At 42.1% G+C, this 20,934-nt stretch overlaps 1 non-coding gene across 1 annotated transcript; it reads left to right on the forward strand.

Moving 5' to 3' along the window:
* Positions 1-10,827: 10,827 nt before the first annotated feature.
* Trnas-aga (transfer RNA serine (anticodon AGA)) lies at positions 10,828-10,902 on the forward strand. Its single transcript has one exon. It is a non-coding gene; the product is annotated as a tRNA-Ser (tRNA).
* Positions 10,903-20,934: the final 10,032 nt, after the last annotated feature.

A 20,934-nucleotide genomic window follows, 5' to 3' on the forward strand; every position in this document is an offset into this window, starting at 1 on the left:
CTGTGTAGGGGAGAGTTGTGAAAATTTTGATTTTACTGTGTAACTGTAGTGATTAATAGGTATATTAATATACTACTCTCCTACCTCAAGTAGTACTGGCCATTGTCTTTTCTGTGATAATATTGTTTGTTAATGAACCACTGCACTAACACTTATTGAATAACAATAGTACACGTAACTATGGGAACATATTGTTACTCTTTAATCTCCGTTCGCTCACTGTTTCACAGAGATAGCAAATAAAATACAAAATGTTTTCGTGATCCGCACAACCAACATGTGCCCAGAATTGTGCCCAGCCTCTACACTTAGTACACAACAGTTTTCTTCAAATAATTCCAGACACAGTACGCACTTTTCAGTCTCTTCTGTTGACCAATTATTTCCAGTAAATTCCAATTTTCTTCGTCGCTTTGTAATTCGCTTTGCATGGCCAGCCATTGCGTGTTTATTTTATTTTGGAACATCCGGCTAAAGTTCAGCTCTCTTCATCTCCTTTTCAGACATTTTTTCTGCTTTTAATCTCCTCTCTTCGGTGGCGATATTTTTCTCACTTAATCGTTCAAAACGCTTCAGCTGCCTCTCTCGCGGTCGTTTTGTTCAGCGCAACCTTGCTCACAGCCATTTTCATCCACTCTTCATTCCATTTTCCTCTTACTTCTTCTCGCCATTTCAATCTGAAAAGAACTGACAAGAAGAAGAAGAAATTATCATTTAAAAACTGAAATTACTTCTAGCTGACATTGCTGCACTGACAGACATACGGGTGCCCGACACTGCACAACAAACACGCAGTATGATCTGGTCATATTGTACGTTCTTTTATAGACATTAGCAGGAAACATTTGGTAAATGGCATTTCTAACATAATATAGATATCGAAATATAGAAACGAAATTAATTGCTCACCTTAAAAACGGATACCACAGGCGACAAAATATCTTCCGCGCGCTAACACCCAAACATCCAGACGCCAGACATTCAGATCGGTACCAGATGTTGTGTATCGATAGAGTATCTACCAAAACACCGATTTAGTTTTTGGTGTGTGCTGTCGACCAGTAGAAGATGCGTAAACGGTAATTAAAGGTAACACCAGAACTAAGAAGTATAGGAAAACCGTATATTTGTAGTTGACTGAAGATCTCTGGTAGTGAATTGATAGAACGTCAGATTGTTGTGTGAAAGGTGTAAAGGACTAGAACTAAAACAAAATCAAAATACGATAATAACTCAGTTCACAAGCCAACAAAATGCAACAAAGAAGATAATTAAAAAACGCTTTTTGTCTACAACAAAACGAACAACAGAGAAAAAAAGTACAGTTTCGATAACAATATGGAAATTGTTCCCATGAAACTTAAAGGTGTTTTCATCTGTACCAATGTATTTGTGAACATACGAATAAATGTTTACTACGTTACAAAAAAAATTCGAAAGCCACTGATGGTGGTTCTTTTTAACAGATTACGCTTGAAATTGTTATATGGGAGAATATTCTTCTGCCAAACGTTTCGGAGTTTGTAGCAATGTTATTTTGGCACTTTGCTTTCGCTTCGTTAGTTGAAAGTACCAAACGTATAGCTTACATTTTTATAGATAGGTTGGGTGTTATCTATACAAATGTACAGGTTTGCAAACCTATAGTGTACAGTTGTACAGATGATGTGGTGTTATCTGTATATGTTGTCTACTTTCACTAACGAGACGAAAGCAGAGTGCCAAGAGAACATTGCTACAAACTCCGAAACGAAAAATGTTCTCCCGTATAACAATTTCACATGTAAACTGTTTAAAAAAATCCATCAGTGGGTTTTGAAGTCGTGACCTTTAGTTCAATGATCTGACGCTCCACCAACTATTTTTTTTAAATCTTATTTTGTTCGGTATTGTTCTTTGCGCATGTCCCATGACACGCATTGACGTTCATCGTTGATCCATTTACTGAGTTTTCTTATTACAGAGGGCAGGTAACGATCTGACCGAACACGCTGAGCTCACAGTTGCGGTCTTCCTACACTCCGTAGCTGTGGTGTTACCTTTAATTACTGTTTACGCATCTTCTACTGGACGACAGCACACAGTACGAACTAAATCGCTGTTTTGACTGATTCTATTCCGACTCACAACATTTGGTACAGATCTGAGTGTCTGGCATCTGGAGGTTTGAGTGTAAGAGCTATAGCAACACCATCAAGCACTCAGAGCGGACAAAGCACTGTAGAAAGGAAGAAGATATCCGATTCCAGTGCACAAGCGTGCTTCTGCTTACTGAATACTTCTGGCACTTGGAGGTGGAAAGGGGAATCTCGGTAGTGGCCGATACAGCAGGACTCTCTCCTATTTAATCTTAGTTCTGTTTTTAAATATTTCGCACTTCTAAACAGCTCCTGAACTATTGGTTTCATCATCACAAAATTTTCTCATGAGCCTATTTTTACATCGTGGGCATTTATTTGTAATAAAAATGGGGGGTCGTCGTAGAATGCTGAAAGGCCAGTGCATTCTTTAACTCTGGGACAGGGAAAAGACATTGAGAGCAGCAGTGGATGACAAAAGTCGTCTTTGCTCTTGGCAGAACGCTGCCTAAATGAGGGACACAAAATGAAATTTGAGGGAACTACTGTCATTGTCAACATTTCCGGTTTTTCGAATAGTGTCTATAAAGAGGCGATTGAAATTAGGTTGGCTGATAATTTAATCAACAGAGACAATGGGTTTCCTCTTAGCAAAACGTGGAATCCTGTATTATCTCGCATCAAAACTGAACGTTCTTCGGTGCGGCCTTGATTGCGATATATCGCTGCCAGCAGTGTTTCACTAAGGGCGGCGCCACCTCCCTGTTTCGGAAGGCTGAAACCGTGATGGGCGGCGCATGCGCCGTGTACTGAACGGTGGCCTATACAGGAAGTCGAATTGCAATCTTGCGTCATTCTCAGCGGGGCTCATCAGCAGAAGCAGCATTTCCTGAAGATGGCGAACAGTTGGATCGCCGAAATATCGAGTCAAGTTGATTTTAGGATCCGGCAGCAAACCCGAAGAGACTTTCAAGACTTATTACGCCGGGAAAGCCTACGTAATCACTATATATACTATCTAGTCACATTAATGTGACCACCATCTAGTTCAACCTCAACGTCCAATAACCACTGACAGAATGCAGGTGGCGCCACTAGCAGTGGAGGGTATATAAAGCGTGAACAGTGCAGTCATTGTCGTGATTCGGGAACTTAGCGATTTATCTGACACCCAAAAGGAAATGATCATTAGTTTTCAGCCCAAGCGTGGAAGCATTTCCGGAACGGTTAAGTTTGTATACTGTTCGTGTGCCTTCGCGGTTAAAATATACTGTGTATGGCAAAATGGCGCTAAACAAACCCGGCGCCGAGAAAACGCTAAACAAATCCTACGCCGAGAAAACTGTTTTACACTATGCACCGGAGATGTCAAGAGAGGACGGTGGCTGCAGAGATGTGCACGGGCGAATAGACATGCAACTGATGAACAACTGGCTGCCCAGACGAGCCAAGGGCCTACCAACTGTGTCTCCTCGACGACTGTCGCTGCGTGTGAGCCTCCTCAACAGACGCCTGGTTCATGCACCCATGCTGATTACTATTCATCGCATCGACGACGAAGGATGGAATTTGCACGCCAATACCGAGACTGAAAGAATAGATGGTCTTTTCAGATGAATCACGTTTTATGCTTCATCGGGCAGATGGCTACTGACGTGTACGACGTGAAAGATCTGAAAGGAATTGCCGGAAGGTTCCAACACCGCAGGCGGGACCGTTATGGTCTCAGGAATGTTTTCGTGGCATTTCTTGCATTATCTTGTCGTTCTAGAAGGCACAGTGGGTCAACACAAAAATGCATCTATCCATGAGGACCATGTCCACCCCTACATGCAGCTTGTCTTGTCTTTGGATGATGGCACCCGGCGGCAGGACAATGCGTGGTTTGAAGAGCACCAAATTGAATTTTCCGTAGTTCCCTGGACACCAGACTCCTCAGATGTAAACCAGTCGAGAATCGGCGAGACCACCTCGATCGGGCTGTTCACGCCATGGATCCTCGACCATGAAACCTGGCGTGGCTGGTCAGGGCGCTGCAGTCGACGTGGCTCCACATCTCTGTCGGGACCTTCCAGAACCTCAGTGATACTCTTCCTGCACGTCTGGCAGCGTTCCGCTTTTGTAATGTCACCTCACAGTGCACGGTATGGTTTGCCACACTACTGGACATTAAAACTGCTACACCACGATGATGATGTGCTACAGACGAGAAATTTAACCGACAGGAAGAAGATGCTTCTCAGAGCATTCACACAAGGTTGGCGCCGGTGGCGACACCTACAACGTGCTGACATGAGGAAAGTTTCCAACTGATTTCTCATACACAAACAGCAGTTGACCGGCGTTGCCTGGTGAAACGTCGTTGTGATGCCTCGTGTAAGGAGGAGAAACGCGTGCCATCACGTTTCCGGCTATGATAAAGGTCGCATTGTAGCCTATCGCGATTGCGGTTTATCGTATCGCGACATTACTGCTGGCTTTGGTTGAGATCCAGTGACTGTTAGCAGAATATGGAATAGGTGGGTTCAGGAGGGTAATACGTAACGCCGTGCTGGATCCCAACGGCCTCGTATCACTAACAGTCGAGATGACAGGTATCTAATCCTCATGGCTGTAACGGATCGTGCAGCCACGTCTCGAGCCCTGAGTCAACAGATGGGGACATTTGCAAGACAACAACCATCTGCACGAACAGTTCGACGACGTATGCAGCAGCATGGACTATCAGCTCGGAGACCATGCTTCCTGTTACCCTTGACGCTGCATCACAGACAGGAGCGCCTGTGATGGTGTATTCAACAACGAACCTGGGTGCAAGAATGGCAAAACGTCATTTTTTCGGATGAATCTACGTTCTGTTAACAGCATCATGATTGTCACATCCGTATTTGGCGGTGAACGCACATTTTTTCGGATGAATCTACGTTCTGTTAACAGCATCATGATTGTCACATCCGTATTTGGCGGTGAACGCACATTGCAAGCGTGTATTCGTCATCGCCATACTGGCGTATCACCTGGCGTGATGGTACGGGGTGCCATTGGTTACACGTCTCGGTCACCTCTTGTTCGCCGCGGTTCTAGGCGCGCAGTCAGGAACCGTGCGAATGCTACGGTCGCAGGTTCTAATCCTGCCTCGGGCATGGATGTGTGTGATGTCATTAGCTTAGTTAGGTTTCAGTAGTTCTAAGTTCTAGGGGACTAACGACCACAGCAGTTGAGTCTAATAGTGCTCAGAGCCATTTGGTCTTGTTCGCATTGACGGCACTTTGAACAGTGGACTTTACATTTCAGATGTGTTACGACCCGTGGCTCTACCCTTCATTCGATCCCTGCAAAACCCCACGTTTCAGCAGGATAATGCATGGCCACATGTTGCAGGTCCTGTACGGGACTTTCTGGACACAGAAAATGTTCGACTGCTGCCCTGGCCAGCACATTCTCCAGATCTCTCACCAATTGAAAACGTCTGGTCAATGGTGGCCGAGCAACTGGCTCGTCACAATACGCCAGTCACTACTTTTGATGAGCTGTAGTAACGTGTTGAAGTTGCATGTGCAGCTGTAGCTGTACATGCCATCCAAGCTCTGTTTGACTCAGTGCCCAGGCGTATAAAGGCCGTTATTACGGCCAGAGGTGGTTGTTCTGGATACTGATTTCTCAGGATCTATGCACCCAAATTGCGTGAAAATGTAATCACATGTCAGTTCTAGAATAATATGTCCAATGAATACCCGTTTATCATCTACATTTATTCTTGGTGTAGCAATTTTAATGGTCAGTAGTGTAGTTGGTCACCTCTATTGCTGCGTCTATTTACCGATCGATATCTGTGTCACTAATGGCGAAGTTTACAAGACTCTGTCTGGAGCGAGTAGAGACTGTCGAGTTCATTTTGGATTTTTTTGGTTATGAGTTTCATGGGAAGTAACACCAATCCCTTGGTGCAGTGGCTGTTTGGCACCGTCCTGCAGTTAAGGTGGATGCGAACCTCTACAGAATACTGCCGAAATTATGTCCTTCATCTTTTCTTTTCTCTGCCACTTCCTCATAACGCCCTTATCGAGCTGCAACGAGGCAGCAGTCCAACACCATGACGGGCGGATTCCCAGCATAACTTAAATATGTCAGCCCCATTCCTGCCAGTCATCTATACCCAATATCATTACGGGTAATAGTAGAAGGCATGAAAAAAAGTAATAAATCAAGTAACGTGATCACATGTGAAGTTCTGTAAGCAAAGAAAGTATTGCAGATGGCATTAAAGCTGTGCTGTTTAAGAGTTTGTTCGCTACTACTCCACTTCGAAGACTAAACGACGGCTGGAACTTGCATGCCAGTAGCGCAACTGAACGTCCAGTGAGTGGCGACAGGTGGCCTTTTCCGATGAATCACGTTTCATGTTCCATTGGACAAATGGCCCCTGACGTGTACGGCGTGAAGGTCTGTAAGCAAACAACCTGCAGCAATTGTCTTAAGGTCCTTCTTATTTTTAAAATCATCCTTGTCATTTATTTTTAATTTTTTAAAAAATTATCTAACAGTATTTTATTACTCGTTCTAACTAGTTTTTCTATTTTATGTTTTTAATGTTCAGTTGCAACCTACGTTATAGGAAAATAAATAATAGTTTTGTAATTATTTACTAGCTTTATTTCATAACTGGTTGGATACATTTGGTATAATCATGAGGATGTTAATTCAGATTGTTAAATCGGAAAAGTGACATCCATATTCACTTTAATAAGACAAAAAGAAGTACTTCGTATATGCTGTTGAAGTTCAGTTATGGTTTATGCATCAAAGTACTTTACATCAAAAATGCTAACCGGTTATCAATCATTTGAGTCACAGTAAGTTTTGTGCGCTTCTTATCAAATTTAGTCCTTGGGGTACGTCATGTTTGAATATTTACCGAATCACATACGTCAAAACTGGCAATTTGAGAAGCCATGTCCCTTTCAGTAAAATTTTTGTGGACATCCATAATCACGAATTTTGATTGTACAGATGCAACAACTTTGGTAAGAACTAACTCTCTCATTATGGTCCAAGCAGAAGGAAAATTTATATGATCACAGTAAGTAAGCCTCTACAGTGATGTAGATAACTGCATTAAGGATTTATTCCTTGATTCCGTTATTAACAACAATAGTGCTAGCTTCTTTCAAGTATTGCAACTGTTTGCAAACACTAGTATTGTCATCATTTCAGTCTTCAGTCCTAACGATGGATTTGATAAAGCTTCCCACACTACTCCATCCAGTACGTGTCATGTCCTCTCTGTACCGGAAATTCCTCCATTTGCAACTGCTTATGTTTTCAGGCCTTGCCCTCCGTCTACGATTTTTTAGCCTCCACCCTTCATTCCATTACCAAATTTTCCATTCCTTTATGTCACAGGATGTGTTTTATCAACCTAACCCCTCATTTGGTTACATTACGCAATTAATGCATTTCAAAAGCTACTGTTCTCCTCTTGTCTGTGGAAAAACGCGTTAGCTCATATTCCTTTTTGTTTCTTCATGGTTATCGACGGGGAAGACGAGGAGGAGGAGGACGGGGAGAAGATGGTACAGGAGGGTTATATTCGTTGTTGAAGGTAACTTGGTTTTTATTGAAATTTATACTGATCTAGGGGTACAGTCTTTGATTAGTAATCATAACGTTCTACGAGCCGGAGTGTGGAATGTCAGAAGTTTGAACGTAATAGGTAAGCTAAAAAATCTGAAAATGTAAATGTAAAGGCTCATTCTACACATAGGGGGTCAGTGAAGTGAAAAGGTAAAAGACAAGGATTTCTGGCCAGATGAGAATTGAAAAATATCAACAGCAGCAGAAAATGCCATAACGGGAGTAGGATTCAGGGTGGCTACTCGAACTTTTAAAAAAAAATCCCTGAGTATTTCTCATGTATCATTACTACTGAAATTGATAAGTAATGGCCATTTATTACAAGGGAACGGAACTTTAGAGCATAAAAATGTTTGAAGTGTTGATTCTATCTATAATTTAGGGGAAAACAATGCTGTTATAGAAGATTTACAATTAAGTGGTCAAAAATCGTTGATAAGTGGTCACTCACAACAAAAACAAAAATATTAAATTGATAGAAATCTGTTTAAAATCAAACATGCCTATATAGCATAATACAATGTTCTGCTAAAAAATCAAACACTTTAGATACTGGGTGTACACAAAGTCGGGGAACACTTTCAATTATTTATTGCACAAGAACTAAACATTGTACAGATGTCATACATATTGCATTTTGAAGAGAATCTCTGTTAGTGTTTTTTTTCTTTTTTCTTTTTTTCAAACATTCGATATGCGAACCGTGAGTGACCCGGCAAACGTCAATACCGTAATCGAATTCTTGCCATACCCGTCCCTGTTGCGACTGTAGCAGTAGCTTCCCGTATTGTCTCCCGGAGCTCTGCTACATCGCGTGGTAGACGCGGTACATACACCAGATCTTTAATGTGAACCCACAGAAAAAAGTCACACGAAGTGAGATCTGGTTTTTTTGACGAACTCCAAACACACAGAAAACTCGCTCCGCACCTGAACTCGCCATGTTTGCGACTATCGCTGACTATCGGCAAATTACCAAACTACGCTGTGGTGGTATACATGAAAAAAAATTTCAGGTTTTCTATTTAATAATTCAGAGTGTTCCCGGACTTTATGTACACCCTGTACTATTTTCAATAACAAATAATGTCTACTTACACAGCAATTATAATTTAAAGTTATATTTATACTGCTCCCAAGGATTTATTGAAACATTCAAGTCCCAACTCGAAACACATAAAATGTCTATTTAGAAAAATGGTAGAGGAGCAAACTTTTGAATTTTTCAGATATTGTCACTATTTATGAAACAAATATATTGTCATAATACAATCATCGAATTTTTAAAGCCTTTGTTTGTTCTTCAAGTGCAAACACTTCTTTTGTAGCACTTACTAAAATTTGCAAATGCTTTGTTTCCAACTCTTTCACTTTCAAGTCTTTCTCCCTTTTTTTCTAAAATGCTCTGTTCTTCTCCAAGGTGTTGTTCTTTGATTTGATTACGATATTCTACATAACGTGAGTGTGCATTCCTTGTGCTGAATAAGGGATTTTGTAATATCCAAGTTGTCAGTGCCTCCTATATTGGACATAGCATCATATATTTGTCTACGAATAATACCTGATTTCTCCCTCTTGCTTTTAAAGAGGCATTCATCATCAATCATAAAGCCTCTTTTAGTGGGAAAGACTGAAAACTTATTTCACGACAATCATCAAATTTTGGTATTAATCACTAAGGTTATCCTATCCGAAATGATCAACTCTGGTTTCAGAATGGCTGTATTCTATGAAACAACTGATGACATATGGTAGAGAAGTCAGATCCTTGAATTCATGCATTACATTATTTGCCGAGTTCCACTTAGGTGATCACATTCTGTGATAATACAAAGCACCTTATCAAGATGTGATTTTACCTAACTCATGTTTGACACAATCAAACCTGGGTCAAGACACGCATAAGTAAGTGTCAACAAGTAGCTTAATGGTGACCTGTTATTAAGTTTCAATACATACGCTTGAAGACTTGTCTTACATTCTTGTCGAAACTTTAGAATATCGACAGTTCCTTAATTCTGTACGGGTATCAAATCCTAGAATCATATTTTTCAGGTAACAGATTTCTTTCTTCTTTGGCAACAGCTAACTTGAGTGATGTGCTTTTTTTCCTAATATCTCTGGATTCATAAAATGTCCTGATACTGTTTTCACTGCAGATACAAAAGTTGGGTTGAGAAATGGAGTTAACGGAGCATCTGTCTGGAATTATCTTCGGAAAGTTCGATATCGCAGGCTAACGACGTGAAGAAAGCAAGCTTGGCACATGGCAATGGATCATTAATAAATTTACTCACCAACTTTAACTCTTTGGTTCATTCTTATCTCTCTTCAAACCCTCGAGAAATTTCTTCATGCTTGGTTTTATATCGATTGCTCTTTGAGCAAGTGAAGAAACCTCGAGCCATGCGATACAACAAAATTATTTGGAAAACAGTGGAGCTTGAATAATGAGCATTTAATGCTCTCCTTGCTGGGCCACTCTTGAACAAGTTAGACAAAGCTCTCAGAAAAAATGTAATGTCGCAATGAACTGCCTTGATTGCATCTTTGAAGGCATTATGCATGTAATGAAGCACACAGCTTGCAATATCTAGCAGCTTCAACTCTACTGAATGTGCTTTTTATTTTTTCAGAAACAGCCAATTGACATTTGGCCCCTCCATTGAAATCTGGAGAATCTTTCCCTTTGATATGAAAGATGATAAAATGTCACTAGCTCTGGAACGACCAAGAAAACAGAAAATGACATACATTGTTGTTATCTCTGTTTCATCTTTATCGAAAATCTTGTATTTACACCAATTTGTGTGCATCACTCAGTTTTATTTAGTGCTTCATCAAAACCAAGTACAGTATAACTGCCTTTCGTCAGCAACCCAAGCAACTGTTTCCAGAATGAGATTTTCACTCTGCAGCGGAGTGTGCGCTGATATGAAACTTCCTGGCAGATTAAAACTGTGTGCCCGACCGAGACTCTGAAAGAAAGGATATTGCGGAGAAGTGCTTTCAGAAGTGCTAGTTCTGCATGGTTCGCAGAAGAGCTTCTGTAAAGTTTGGAAGGTAGGAGACGGATACTGGCAGAAGTAAAGCTGTGAGTACCGGTCGTGAGTCGTGCTTCGGTAGCTCAGTTGGTAGAGCACTTGCCCGAGAAAGGCAAAGGTCCCGAGTTCGAGTCTCGGTCGGGCACACAATTTTAATCTGCCAGGAAGTTTCAAGCAACTGTTGATTAAAATAAGGCGTAATTCTGGACATAAGAGCATATCCTATCTTATCGCGCTCAAGTTACATCTTGTTAGTTACAGTACTATCTTTACACATTCTTAAGATTACAGCAATATCCTTTTCAGCCTCCCGAAGTGAATTGTGTGTCATAACTGTTTAAACACATCAGAGAATTTCAGCCATCGTTACGTCTTCTTTTACTACAAATTCCTCAAGTATGCACGGACAATTTACTGTTGGAGGTAACAGAGATAGTTTAGATTCTGAAGACGATGGTATTGGAGTGTGTGGCTCAGAAGTACTGGATGAGAGAATAGAAATTGACTTTTTTGGCTGAAAATACACTTCAAAGTGAGATGGCGTTCTCTTACTTACAGCACGTTGTGTATGTTTTCTATACTTTCTGGGGCTAAAAAGCACCTAACGTCCCATATTACTTTTACTTAAAGATTCTTGGCTACAGCAGGAACTGCAATAAGCTAAAGTAGGTTGACCAGGCACAAGTTCAAGTCAGTCCTTTACATTTGTATGACTTTTACAAATTTCTTCATAAAATGTCTTCAAATTACACATTGTACCATTAATAATCTGTAAAATAAGAACAAAATACACAATTTTAAGATACACACACACACACACACACACACCACTTTACTGTACGTAAACTGCGTACACACTGCCACAGGAAATACACTCCTGGAAATTGAAATAAGAACACCGTGAATTCATTGTCCCAGGAAGGGGAAACTTTATTGCCACATTCCTGGGGTCAGATACATCACATGATCACACTGACAGAACCACAGGCACATAGACACAGGTAACAGAGCATGCACAATGTCGGCACTAGTACAGTGTATATCCACCTTTCGCAGCAATGCAGGCTGCTATTCTCCCATGGAGACGATCGTAGAGATGCTGGATGTAGTCCTGTGGAACGGCTTGCCATGCCATTTTCACCTGGCGCCTCAGTTGGACCAGCGTTCGTGCTGGACGTGCAGACCGCGTGAGACGACGCTTCATCCAGTCCCAAACATGCTCAATGGGGGACAGATCCGGAGATCTTGCTGGCCAGGGTAGTTGACTTACACCTTCTACAGCACGTTGGGTGGCATGGGATACATGCGGACGTGCATTGTCCTGTTGGAACAGCAAGTTCCCTTGCCGGTCTAGGAATGGTAGAACGATGGGTTCGATGACGGTTTGGATGTACCGTGCACTATTCAGTGTCCTCTCGACGATCACCAGAGGTGTACGGCCAGTGTAGGAGATCGCTCCCCACACCATGATGCCGGGTGTTGGCCCTGTGTGCCTCGGTCGTATGCAGTCCTGATTGTGGCGCTCACCTGCACGGCGCCAAACACGCATACGACCATCATTGGCACCAAGGCAGAAGCGACTCTCATCGCTGAAGACGACACGTCTCCATTCGTCCCTTCATTCACGCCTGTCGCGACACCACTGGAGTGGGCTGCACAATGTTGGGGCGTGAGCGGAAGACGGCCTAACGGTGTGCGGGACCGTAGCCCAGCTTCATGGAGACGGTTGCGAATGGTCCTCGCCGATACCCCAGGAGCAACAGTGTCCCTAATTTTGCTGGGAAGTGGCGGTGCGGTCCCCTACGGCACTGCGTAGGATCCTACGGTCTTGGCGTGCATCCGTGCGTCGCTGCGGTCCGGTCCCAGGTCGATGGGCACGTGCACCTTCCGCCGACCACTGGCGACAACATCGATGTACTGTGGAGACCTCACGCCCCACGTGTTGAGCAATTAGGCGGTACGTCCACCCGGCCTCCAGTATGCCCACTATACGCCCTCGCTCAAAGTCCGTCAACTGCACATACGGTTCACGTCCACGCTGTCGCAGCATGCTACCAGTGTTAAAGACTGCGATGGAGCTCCGTATGCCACGGCAAACTGGCTGACACTGACGGCGGCGGTGCACAAATGCTGCGCAACTAGCGCCATTCGACGGCCAACACCGCGGTTCCTGGTGTGTCCGCTGTGCCGTGCGTGTGATCATTGCTTGTACAGCCCGCTCGCAGTGTCCGGAGCAAGTATGGTGGGTCTGACACACCGGTGTCAATGTGTTCTTTTTTCCATTTCGAGGAGTGTATATTAGTGCTCGAAAGATGTTTTCTGTGAAATTTCGTGACATGTTTCCATCTTTGTTTCTGGTTTCTGTCAACAATGGTAGCAATGATTTCTTGCAGAGTATTCCCATCGTCTATAACGCTTTTCGTATCGTCTGCTGCATTGTCTGTTGAGGAGGAACCTGTAATGATACGTGATGCTGAACTATTCATACTCTAAGATAGTTTTTACCAACAAAGTAAGAGGTCTCGTCGTTTTTGACGGACGAAAACATACTAGAAAAAAATGGTAGAAATAACTTGCTACAGGAGCTGAATATGGAAGGCTTTGGTTTTCGTAACTTCACTTGCATGTAATCCACTGATTTTGAATTCTAGTCAGTACCTGAAATTAAGGGGAGAACTTGTGGAAGACATTAAGGTTTGTGTAACGGTAACTGAATCAAAAACATCGTTTTTTAAACACGGATATTCTTAATTTTTTATTCAGTTGGTATGATTCCACAAAAATCATTAAAAATCACTTCCTCAAAGTATCGTCACTTTCCGGGTTGCTCATGAATGTGACAGGGTACCGTACGTAGCAGCAATTCTCTGCAGAGCGTCTTTTTTGTGCTGTTCTTTTACTGTTTGCTTCACAGGTTCAGTAAGCAGACCTCAGCCTGGTAGAGCGATATGTAACAACCAACAGTCTTCTGCATTGACCACGCCATTTTTCTGAAAAACTCACTAGAACAAGCGAAAAAACAACACTGATCAAATCTGTACACCAGATCACAATGCGACATACAAACACGCGCTAGTGCCGTGCAGCGGTGAGCCATTGTCATATATTAGCCACCTGAAAAATTGTTTCATTCGATCCGTACCAACATTGCTACGGATGTTTCGAAACGATCTCCACAAGCAGCAACCGGAAATGTATTTTGAAAACATGTATCAAGCTCAGTGTACGCGCAGCTTCAGAACTTGTAATGACCTTGAACCCTGCCTACTTTACTTTCATTAACCGCAGAACAATAACGATCTTTTAACATCAACAATTTAAGCTAACTTTTCAAAAAACATATTTTACCACAAGCAGAGGACATAGTAGTGGATAATGAACTAAACACTGAAAAAAAGAAAAGAAAAAATTTAAAATAAGTTCAAATCAGCATGAATGACATTTAAATACGATCTTTGAGATATGTGAAAGCGGATCTATCTAGCTTCGTGTTTGTACAGAGTAGAATGCTTTATCAATTTATTTTACATGAGGCGCTTAATGCATTTTATGTTGACTTCTGATCATACGTTGTAAACGCGTATTTGCGAAAGTTGGCTGTGAAAACATCATGTGAACATGTAACAAATGTTATAATGAAAACAATGTTTTTACCTCACCTTTCTTGTAATAACTGAAGTGTGACAATAAAATTTAACCACTGGAGCGTATTAACTCTATGAAAACAATTACTGAACAACACACTTGCCACGCGTCAAACAATGTTGCATCGCAAGTCTCTGTTCCCTTCGGCCGCACATTGGTGCCAGCATTGGTCAGAAGTTGGTGGGCTGTAAGACTTCACATTTTTTTTGAAATCAGCAAGTTTTAAATAAAGTATAAATCGTACACAAATACATCCATTAATTTATTTCTTGCTGGTAAAGTCCCATGAACTCAAGAACTCCTGTATCCCTCAGACGGTGATTTGAAGATTCCTATCTGGAAGTATAAGCGACGTACAGCCAGCTTCGGATTTCGAAACGAGAACCAGATCTATGTTGGAAACAATGTGTGGTCACCTTATCGACACTGGCTACAGCGCCCTTTGATGTTTGGTTGAATACCAACAAGAAACGGAGTTACATCAAGACTGGGGCCAATATTCATATAAGTAGTATGCTTTGAAATACTAGGTATTTTAAAATTTGTGGCTTGTAAAGCTCACAAACATTTAAGTTACAATGGTTAGTTAAAGTTCCTGACATTTTATGAAATTTCTGAAATTTCTAGAACTTCAGGAATAATGCGCTCGGATTAAAAAGGCTGTACAACAGGAATGTAGTCTTTAACACCGACTGCTCAATCTGTACACCAGAGAAGTAATGAAGATAAAATAAAGCTACAGAAGTGGAATTAAGATTCAAGGTGAAACGATATAAACGATATGATTCGCTAAAGTTATTGTTGTCCTCAGTCAAAGTGAAGAATTACGTGATCTACTGAATGGAATGAGTAAAGACTGTGTACTGAGAATAAATCGACGAAAGACAGAAGTAATGAGAAGTAGCAAAAACGAGAATTGCAAGAAGCTTAATACCAGGATTGATGGTCACTAAGCAGATGAAGTTAAGGAATTACGCAACCTAGGCAGCTAAACAACCTATGAGGGACGGAGCAAGGAGTATATAAAAAGCAGACTATCAATGCCAAAAGGCATTCCTGGCCATGGGAAGCTACTAGTAACAAACTTAGGCCTTAGTTTGAGGAATGAACGTTCAGAGCACAGCATTGTATGGTAGTAAAACATGAACTGTGGGAAAATTGGAACAGAAAAGAATCGAAGCATTTGAGACGTGAACCTACAGATGAATGTTGACATTAGTTGGACTGACAAGGTAAGGAACGAGGAGGTTTTCCGCAGAATCGGAGAAGAAAGCAATATGAGGAAAACGCTGACAAGAGGAAGAGGGCAGGATGTCATGGTACTGGAGGGAGTTGTAGAGAGCAAAAACTGCAGAGGAGGCCAGAGATTGGAATACACCCAGCAATAATGGAGGACATAGGTTGCGAGTACTACTCGGAGATGAAGAAGTTGACACAGGAGTTGAATTCTTGGCGGGCCGCACTAAACCAATCAGAAGACTGATGACTGAAAACAAAAAGAAGTTCACAACTTCTTTATATTACTAAGATTGTGACTGGAAAATGAATTGTCTCATAACTGTTCTTTCTTTACGGTTATCGAATTTACAAACGATGACGATGTCGATAAATATCTGGATGAAGATGAAATTGATGAATTCATCAATGAACTTATTAGGAAAGCACTCAATACTCAGAATAATGTAATCTTTTAATAATAAAATTGTTTTATGTAGATAATTTTTGTTTCGAGGTTTTTGCCTCCACTATCAGAGAATTTGAGTATTCCTCACTTTATACAATTCGAAATGACAGTTTATTAACAAAAGCTAGAAAACAACATACTATGACATTAAGCCCGTGTTTATAACTTGCAGTTAATCCCACATTTTTGCGTCCGAAGTTCAGCAGTATATACAGGGTGTATCAAAAAGAATAATCTGATTTTGGATAGTAATAATTACGAAAGATGGGATGCGTCGGCAAGAAATGCGTGAGTAGTGGGGAAGTCAGCACACTTTTCATATCAAATTGAAATGGAAATTAATTAAATTGATTAATTAATCACCCCCACCCCTGGATGACGTTACTTGTTTTCTCAGCTGCACGTGTGCCCCAGCGCCGCCCCCCCCCCCCCTCCCTTCTCAACCCCCACCTACCCTACTATCGAGAATTTTGGTGGGAATTTCGAATTTTGGCGTCAATTTCGAATTTTGGCGTTAATTTCTTTGTCCCAGGACTGTGCTGACATCCCACTCACACACACACCCCTCCCACCCGGTAATTGACGGTAAATTTAAATTGGCTGTGTCCTTTACAGGACTCAAACCATGATTCACCTGGGTGGAAAGCTCAAGTGTCCCCCATAACACAATTAAACCACCAGAGGCACTTGGAACTGACGGGAAATTAAAAATAACTGTGCCCTTTCCAGGACTCGAGCCCTGGTGCTCCTGGGTGGAAAGCCCAAGTGCACCCCCTAGCACATGGAAACTGTCCAAATGCGGGAGAGGAAGATTAAATTAGTGCACTTTACTTATTTTGGCCAGGAAACTGACGCAAAGATCGATCCTAATTACGTAATTGATCACAAATATCGGTCCTAATTACACAACTACATGCATAAAAGGATGGCATAAAAGCGCAATACACACCAAAACCTGAAGATACCATACAACTAGTATTATCCGGCTGGGAAAAAAATTCTCAATACCACTCGAAACTAGCGAAGACACACTCAAACTCTACCCCACACCTACAAGCCGGAAGGAAAAAGGCTGGTATGTAAGGTACTATCTTTATTCTTTTTGGTGGTAAATACGTTCAGCTGACGAGAGGCTGCTGTTGGTCAGACAGGAGTTTAAAAAGTGTATTACCTGTAGGCATACAGTGTCTATCGTTGTTTGAAGCCAGCGTTCACTACAGATGTCTGCTCAAAAACCATCCAGCAGCACTGGTAATCGAAGCCAAAAACATGCTACCACAACTGATGGGAAACAATGCATCACAGTTTTAATTCCGAATTGTCATGAAAAAACCAGCACTCGTAATAAACTGGTCATAATGTAGCACATGTACTGGGGAAAATCGTCGTCCTAAAAGACTACAAAGGAGGTGGTAGTTGAATGTGCGTTCTCCTCGATAGCCATCCACAAACTGCTGATAACCGAGGCCCCCTTCCTCCCTCCTTCCCTCCAACCATCTACAGGGGCACATGCTCCTTCAAATGGGCAAATGCTCCACCGAGTGCCTTGCGGCGCAGGCGTGCCGCTGTCCGCAATTTGCTGCTACCCTCTGCGGCCGCTCACCCCACATGGCTTTCCACCATCTGGCGGCCACCTTAAGGCGGCGGTCCTAGACAACACAAAAGGAAAATTAAGTGGCATAACCCTGACCATCTGGGAAGGGTCCAGTTGGCCAGTAAAACTCGGCTTTCGACCATCTGGCCACCGCCTGAAGGAGGCGGTCCTAGACAACACAAAAGGGAAATTAAGTAGCATAATCCTGACCATCTGGGGAACGGTCCAGTTGGCCAGTAAAACTCGGCCTTCCACCATCTGCCCGCCACCTTAAGGAGACGCTCCTACACAAGTAATGTGTTTATTCAGCTTAACGAAAGGAGATAAAAGGACGACCACCTCAAGAGCAACTTGCTCGTCCAAAACATAGCGACAGAGCCCCCAAGCACCACCCCTCCTAGACAGAGAGCAGTTGTGTCCAGCGCCCTTTACTGTTTTTCTGCCGACCCTCGTACAGCTGCAGGTCCTCCGCTGCACTAGCGATATGCACCATGCCTTCAGGTGGCAGTCCTAGACAACATAAAAGGGAAATTAAGTAGCATAACCCCGTCCATTTGTAGGACGCTCCATATAGCTATTTTAAAAGTCGGCTGTTTGCGAAATAGAAAGCCACTCCCACAGGACCTTCACATGGGTAAGAAAAGGGGTTCGCTACGCTTTCAACTACCTAGTTTCAACTACTTTTCAAGGTCATTCAACCACTCACTTCCCGTTCCGAAATACAGGCAGATAGATTGATGTATGTAGAAAATGCCTTGGGATTTTTGGTAGGTTAGCGAATATGACAGGTAAACATCCTCTTACAAAAATTTATTAACTTTTGTATATACATTTACACACAGAAAACAACTCTTTCCTTATTTTTGATAGGTCTAGCTTTAATAATGTCCAATTTAATTTTTAACTTAAAACCTAAATCCACAGCTGAATCATCTATTTCGTTCTCCAACCAGTAATTTGTCACATACAGAGAACGCATTTTCTCGAATTCTAATACATATTTAATTTTCTTCCTGTGAAATACTTGTTTTATGGCTTTAACTATTAGCTCTGTTCCTTCCTGCAGTTGTTCTAGGCGAGAGCATTCGTGGATTTTAATTTTTCTTCGTATCTCCTCCATGACGCTATTGTTAAAATGTTCCACTTCTTCCCCATAGGTGGATGGAGAGAGGGAGGGGTGGAGGAAGAGAGGAAGGGGGCCTTGATTTTCGGCAGTTTGTGGACGCCTGTCGGGGAGAACACGTGTTCAACTACCACTGCCTCTGCACTCTGCAGTATTTTAGGATCATGATTTCCCCCGACTACTTGTGCAGCATTATGACCCGTCCATTATAAGTGGCGGTTATTTCACTACAGTTTCGATGTGTAATTAGAGATGTGACGCATTTTTTCCCCATCAGTTGTGGTAGCGTGTACTGGCTTTGATTACCTGGGCTGCAGGATGGTTTTTGAGCAGGCATCTGTAGCGAACTCTCATGTCAAACAGCGATAGATACTGTATGCTTACAGGTAATACATTTTTTAAACTCCTCTCTGACCAACAGCAGCATCTCAGCAGTTGAACGTATTAACGTATTTCCGACCAAAAAGAATAAAGATAGTACCTTACACCCCAGCCTTTTCCCCGCCAGCTTGTAGGTGTAGAGTAGAGTTTGAGTGTGTCTTTCCCTAGTTTCGAGTGGAATTGCAAAAATTTTTCCCAGCTTGTTAACACCAGTTGTACAAAGGGCGTTCAAAACGTTTTTCACAGTCGTCTCTAATTTTTTTTATTTCTTGCAGGAGGAGAAGGAAATTTTTTGTGAACATACTTGGAACATTTAGCTATAAGTTGGAGCATAAAAGTATTTTCTTTTATTTACAGTTGAGCCATAATGGACGGTCGTGATGGAGTTCCTCTTCCAGACCGGCGATGACTTTCTAAACATTCATGGTGGTGTCTGTTTGTTCTATATCATGTCTCCCTATCACTTTCGCGCAACGACGCTCTGAGCGTGTTTTTTAGGGAATTGACTAGTTTGAACCTGGAACCTGTTGCTGGTAAGGAGACGCCAGATCACACATGACATGCAGAATTCAGAAGACTTCAGTGAGACTAGCGATGATATAACCAAATACTTAATGATTTCAGCGTCAGCTCCACTGCACTCCCTGTAAAAGAATCTTAATACTAAGTAAATTTAGTGGAAGGGGTTCAAGGCTTTCCTATTTTTAGATAGCTGGTAAAATAACGTCGAAAAAGCAGTTACGTTTACCATTGGAAATTTTATTCTACTCACAAAACATTGTTTGTAAATTGCACTATTGATAAAAGGAAGTGTTTTAATACAGGATGGTAAAAACCAACTGCGTTCAACAAAAATGTGAACGTATATTCCCTGAATGGATTTCCAGGTTCTACAATGGATCGAAGGATGACCTATGCCATATCACATCTATAATCTAGGTTTAAATTAAGTTTCACAGAAGAGAAAACTATCAAAATGGTCTACAGTGACCCTCAATTATCTTTAATTACTTATCTAACTTGTCGTAAATTACAGTGGCTGATGTGGCTTCTCAATAATTATATAACAGAGAAATCATCGCGTTTCAGATTTTTACTTCAAGTGGCAAATGTGAACACCATGAGCTTTAATTTACGATCGACACTAGTATTACGCAAAAAGGGGGTGTAACAGATGAGACTTCTGCAGTTCCGAGTGAAGCTTTATGCGCTGTTATGCGGCATCGCGTGCGTTCATTACCTTGTCGGTGTTCGTTAGTGGGGCGGCGGCCGGCGCAGCTCCGTCCAGCTCGCCCTCTCGGAAACAACTCTCTCCTAACTTCTCCTTACTACAATTTACCGAAGTTGGTTTAAAAAAACTATCTGGCTGTGTTTTCATCTGACCATTCAGGGTCTCAATGTTAACCTTAAGCTCCGCCTACAAAAATTCTGCCTATCCAATGAGAAATGTTATACTTTTCGTGGAGGGGCAATGTTTTTAAAGTTTGCAACGTAACGGAGACGCGAGAAAGTCTCACGCTAAAACCTGCAGCTGGTGTGGTCCTTTTAGCGTTATCGTAAGATCTATACTGTTCTTTTGGAGGGCTCTATCTTTTAACATGGGCTGGCGGGTGGTCCTAATGTAACAGACACGCGAAGAAGTCTCACGCTAAAACTTGCGGGTGGTAGTGGCCCTTTTTCTGTTATCGTAAGATCTATACTATTTTTCTGGAGGGCTCTATCTTTTAACATGTGCTGGGGGGGGGGGGGGG

Source organism: Schistocerca gregaria, chromosome 2 (genome assembly GCF_023897955.1).
Source record: "Schistocerca gregaria isolate iqSchGreg1 chromosome 2, iqSchGreg1.2, whole genome shotgun sequence".
NCBI lineage: Eukaryota > Metazoa > Arthropoda > Insecta > Orthoptera > Acrididae > Schistocerca > Schistocerca gregaria.